This window comes from Pinus tabuliformis, chromosome 8 (genome assembly GCF_031772625.1).
Source record: "Pinus tabuliformis cultivar Carrire ecotype Pingquan chromosome 8, CPIR1, whole genome shotgun sequence".
NCBI lineage: Eukaryota > Viridiplantae > Streptophyta > Pinopsida > Pinales > Pinaceae > Pinus > Pinus tabuliformis.
In genome coordinates this window covers 1,445,640,672-1,445,646,510 of record NC_142294.1, presented here as the reverse complement: position 1 = coordinate 1,445,646,510, position 5,839 = coordinate 1,445,640,672, and the positions used below count along the sequence as shown (strand labels likewise).

The 5,839-nt window shown below is 35.6% G+C and overlaps 1 pseudogene across 1 annotated transcript; it reads right to left on the bottom strand.

Annotated features, from left to right (window-relative positions):
- Positions 1–245: 245 nt before the first annotated feature.
- LOC149241145 (uncharacterized) lies at positions 246–2,131 on the bottom strand (annotated as a pseudogene). The gene is made up of 2 exons (XR_016246550.1): positions 1,912–2,131; positions 246–1,734 (listed from the first exon to the last, which is right to left on the bottom strand). The product of XR_016246550.1 is annotated as an uncharacterized LOC149241145 (transcript).
- Between the last annotated feature and the right edge of the window lie 3,708 nt (positions 2,132–5,839).

Here is a 5,839-nt window from a genome sequence, read left to right as displayed (position 1 = left end):
GTTTTGAACCTGTGATCTTTTAAAAAAAACACATGCTCTAAAAAAACAAGTATTCTTAACCATTAAACCAACTCACACCGTGTATTTACATTTCTTGACCATAAAATAAATCGAAAAACCATTTCATAAAAGTAAAAATAAAATGTATAATCATGTAAACTTAAAATATTTATTGTTCAATATTCCTATGGTCTTTACATCTATTTGATCAAAACGGTGGAAAATCGAACGCTTTTTCTTTTGCACTAAATAGACATCCCATTGTAATTATTACTGCGGCACAAGATACAAAGTTACACAACCCCGATACCCATATGTTGAAATGGTTGTACAAACTTAACTATGAATACATGAGCGATGACCAACCAGATCTGGAACTGAACTGGATCGAACCCACTAAATACATCATGAACTAAACCGAATATCGCCCATAATACTATAATCATATAAGTTTCCTACACAAACACCCACCCTCATATGATCCATAGATATATTTATTCGCCTTTCCACACCCATTAACCTATTCTTCAGCCTTACCCTCAACCTCGGCCTTCTCTTCAGCAGGAGCTGCTTCAGCAGGCTTAACAGCACTCTCTTCAACCGTTGCAGTTTTTTCCTCTGGAATTTCAGCAGGTGCTTCTTCCTTGACCAATGATTCTTCAGCCTTTTCTTCTGCCGCTGTTTCAATGGCGGCGGGAGCTTCTTCCTTATCCGATGATTCTTCAGCCTTTTCTTCAACAGCCGCAGCCTCGGCGGGAGGCTGAGCGACAGTCTCTTCCTTAGCTGGCTCGGCTTCTTTGGCGGCGGGGCAGATTCCTCCTTGGGTTTTTTCACTTGCACGGATTCCACCGGGCCCGATTCTGCTTCAGGCTCCGATGCAGGCGGCGTTACAGTCGATTCCTCTGCAGATTTCTCGACTGTGGCGGGGATTTCATCGACTGTTTTCGCGGCCGCGGGAACCTCCTCAGCGGGACTGGAGACAGGAACTTCTTCTTCAGTGGCTTTTTCGGTCGTGGGTTTGATATCGGTAACCTTCTCTTTGGGGCTCTCAACTTGTTTCAGAAACGGTGATCTTGTTTCACTTGTCCCTGCTGTCTCTTCATCTTTGATGGGCACAAGCTTATGCTTGATCCCATCTTTGTAAACCTTGTAATAATTTTTCTTTCCGAAATATACCACATCCCTGTCATACTGCCATGGCCTGCCTAGCAGTATGTCACATACATCCATCGACATTATGTCACAAATGACCTTATCCTTATATTCGTCGATATGAAACTCCACTTCGCATTGCTCATCTACCAGCAACTGATGGCCTTCTTGCAGCCATGAAACTCTGTAAGGGGTGGGGTGTTTCAACCGCTTCAACCCCAACTTTTCCACCATCTCTCTGGCCACCAAGTTATTTGTACTTCCACTGTCAATAATCAGCGTACAGGGCTGACCGTGTGACATACAAACCCTCCGAAACAAAGTTTTCCGCTGAGTTGGTTCAGCTATTTCTTCGACTGACTGTGACATACAAACCCTCTGAAACAAAGCTCTCCGCTGAGTTTGTTCAGCTGTTTCTTCGGCTGGTTTGAACAATACCGTGTTCAAAACTAGGGCTTCCTCGGTTGTTTTGAACAATACCGTGTTCAAAACTAGGGCTTCCCCTTCCCCTGTTTCTGGAGCATTCTCTGCTTCTTGGGGAGGTGCGACATAAAAACAAACAAACAACCTGCAACCTGCAACCTGCACAAACAAACAATCCATCACGGGATTACCCCATACTCGCTAAAGCCTTCGATCTATGCAACTGAAGTTTGGATCCATAGATCTTGATACAGAACAATCAATCAGAATGATGAAAACAAATTTGATAGTGAACATCAAATGGCAATGCCAACATGCAGAGCTTCACTGATTTACCTCAACACCGGCCATATCGTACCAATTCGGGATCTTTATACAGGATGATCAAGAACTTGGATCTGCTGATTCAAACGGTAATTCAATCGATCGGATCGGAAGCTTCAGAAGCTTTATACTACAAACGAAGATTCACTTCTTCAATAGGGTAATGAAAATGTTGAAAATACCGCCGCGGAATCCGTCGCCATGGAAAAAAGTGCGGGAATGGTTGTTTCGGAAAATGAGAAGGAAGTTCGTTTCCCGTTTCCCACAGAGAAGGTTATCATTGTGTGTTTCCCATAGGCATGGTCCATGGTTATTAGAATTTTTTTATTTTTTTAATTAAAAAATATTATAAATGATGTAGATTTAATAATTTAAGAATAAATCTAGAGTTTATAAATAGTTTTTAAATTATAAATGTTTAGGTAAATAAGAGAGTTTTTTTAGTGTGATTTTTTTGGAAGTTTTTATTGTGGGTTTTTCCGGTGTAATTTCTTTAAAATCCGGCAGGAATTTATTGAAATCACAAGTTTGATGGGTAATCTTATGCAATCGAAGTGCCGTGGGGTTTTCTAGAGTGCTGAAATCCATATATACAGTGAAAAAAACTAGTTTAAATAACACAAATCAAGATTTCACCTCAAATTTTTCCACCGACACCGGAAAGTCCAAAAAGTCGCACTAAAGACAACTCCGTAACGTTGATGAACCATTTAATTTATATGATTATGCTAAATTAATATATGCTTCGATATTTTTAGACTTGTATTTTGAGCAAGATTGTGATTTTTTTTTAAATGTATTCCTATGTTTTGAGCAAGATTGTGAATTTTCTTTTAAATGTATTTTGCAATGCATTGATTCAATGTTTAAAATGATGTTGCTTAACTATTCTATGTTTTAACATCTTTTTGTATGTAGGAATTGTCATGACAATTCAATTATCTTTGAGATTGTAATTTCTCATAAGGTAAACCAGCCTAGATCCTTCTTAATTAATTAGTTAAAAACCAATAAAATAAAATAAAATTATTTAAACATATATAAACATAAAAATAAAAATAAAAATAACATAAGGAAATATATAAGTATTAAAAATATAAATATTTATAAAGATGAATATATTAAAAGTATATTACGAGAAGTTATTATTAAAAGCAAGAACATTTTCTTTTAATTTGAATGAAAATAAGTTATGAAAATCAGCCTAGATCCTTCTTAAGCAACCAAATCTCTCTAGGTGCAAAGCATTAGGAAAGGTTTGGAGTTAGAAAGATCCCTCTCGGCCCTTATAAATCCGATGTTAAAATAGATCTGAGCTGGTTTAATTATTAATAATTATAATTATAATTGTTATCTTTAAAATTTTATTTCTATTTTTATCTAATTTGACATACCCAAAATGTTTCAATTAACAATTATACCTATTAATTTTATTTTATTTTTATTTTTGACCAAGTCAAAATGTTTACCTAATGAGACTTGTCTAGGTAGGCCACTACTATGCCTAGATGACTATTTTCTCATTGGAATCTGACCATTTTTCTTTAATGATGGAAATGGATTTAGAATCTTCAATAAGCCCTCGAGCACCTAAAATTTTGAAACTTGACCTTGTATTTCCAAAAATTTATGTTGGATTTTGACAAAATTGTGCTGGAAAAACCATTTTTTAAGCTTATTTTCCTAGCGAAATTTGTTTATATTAAGCTTTTTTGAATGTATAAATAGATTTAGCACCATGAAAACCCCTAAACCAATCAGATTACATAGGCTACCAACCAGGTTTTAAAATTGACGCCCGTATACACGTTTTCACTGTTTTTAGCCGTAAAATACGATTTATTTCAAAATAAACACGCCAATGGCAACTTGCCAATAATTTTAGAAAGTGTCATAATGACAGGCAGATCGGAAAATGACAAGTTTCATATATATATATATATATATATATATATATATATATATATATATATATATATAACAATGACATGTTGCATAAAATATTTAGAATAATCTGACCTGGCCACTAAATTGAATATAAAACTATTACATAAGCAAAGTGGCTACCACTCGAATCAACAATCTAGCCGTCGACATGAAAGGCGTGGCGAAGATAAAAGCAGAGGAAGTCTGTCCACACGATTCACATCTCAAACCATGCCCACACGAAGGTACGATTTTACATTGACTACATTTACTGTTTTTATTTATTATATATATGTAGAAACATCTCCTCTTCAAGGAGGGGTTTCGATGTAAGGTGTGCCACAACTATTAATCTATTAATCTGCTATTTATATTATTTTCGGATACATGAGCTTTATGATGGAGGAGGAGGGGTTTCGATGTAAAGGTGCGCCATAGCTATTAATCTGCTATTTATATTATTTTCTGATACATGAGTTTCATGTGTTGGAGGCAGAAAATGAGCAGTGGAGCGCACCATGGAGAATTTGCGACGTTATCAAATCAGAAATTATTTTGATAATCTCCATCGTTTCACAGACTTCCAGTTGCTTCAAAACACCGAGCCGCTCTCAACATTGTTTGTCTGAAAGGCTTGTTAAAATGCGTGGGAGTTTGAGAATCTGAGTAGGAATCTCGAATGTAAGGTACTGCGAATCTCGATCGAAAGCTATTGCGTTCGTAAAATAGATTATGATATTTCAGTGTGTATGCCAGGGCCATGTGTAAAAGGTGACAACAAAATTTGTGAAAAAAATCTATAAAGGCTGTGAAAAAATTCTATAACATGTACAAATCTTCACGCTTTATTGAGTGCTTCTTCCATAGATCATATATATCTCATTACCAAGAATAAACCCTTTTGATTTATATTTTCAATCGTCAAGAATCTCAATTTACAAAGTCTATATTCTTCTATCATTAGGGTTGTGGACGCACTTTCAGGGCTTGACAAGGGAAATGTCAATATATCTAACTTCGGCTTCAGTGCTCAGCCTCAACTGGAAATAATTTTGATGCAAAGTATTGAGAAGGTTATTTGGGGCCAGGCAGATGGGTTGCTGCATAAGACTTGTGGACCCGAGGTACCTGCATAGCCATGAACCTGTAATAAAGATGCCAAATTAATTTAAACTGCAGTATATTTTGTTTTCCCGCTTTTTAAATTTTAGTACTTGTGAGTTCTTGATACAAGAATTTGGTTACTTGTGCAGGTGGTTGCTGACAGAGGGTATCATGGTGCTACAACCGACGTTTGGTTTTGCAGAGTCATTCTCTTTGTTCTTTTGACCAGTTGGCTGCCAGTCGAGGACAAGAATTCATGGAAACATTAGGTTAGATAGATTCCCAAGTCTGTGTTTGTATATGCTTTAAAGTTCGAGAATTTTTTGTTCACAGAAGGAATCTAAAGCTCAGTGAAGTATTAACTTGCAATAATACCAATATTCACTATTTTCATGTGAGTAATTATGGATATGATTTGACTAAAGTTAAATGAAACTGTTAAACATAAATTTCATGTGAGTAATTATGGATATGATTTGATTAAAGTTAAATGAAACTGGTAAATCTAAATATTAGAAGTCATATGAAGTGCACTTTAAAAATAAAACCGTCACGAAAAAATTGCTTGATGGATAAGGGGACCCGTCAAATTTAACCCCTGCTACCAACTCAAATATAAAAGTCTCACAAATCCTTATCAAATTTCAAACTAATTAAAAATACCAGAATATTTTTTGTATGTATCTCAAATAAACCTAGAACTGAAGCTAGCCTAGACTAACCCCTCAATTGAATGGAAAAAGTACCTATCAACCCAAAATAAAATACTTATCACTTAATTAAACTGAACTGTTAAATTATTATTTTTTAAATCCCTTATTTTAATTGGATATCGACAAAACCCTTAGGGCGTTCATAGCTAAATTCCACGAGACTTCAACCCTACATAAAGGTTTAAAAACTCACGGAA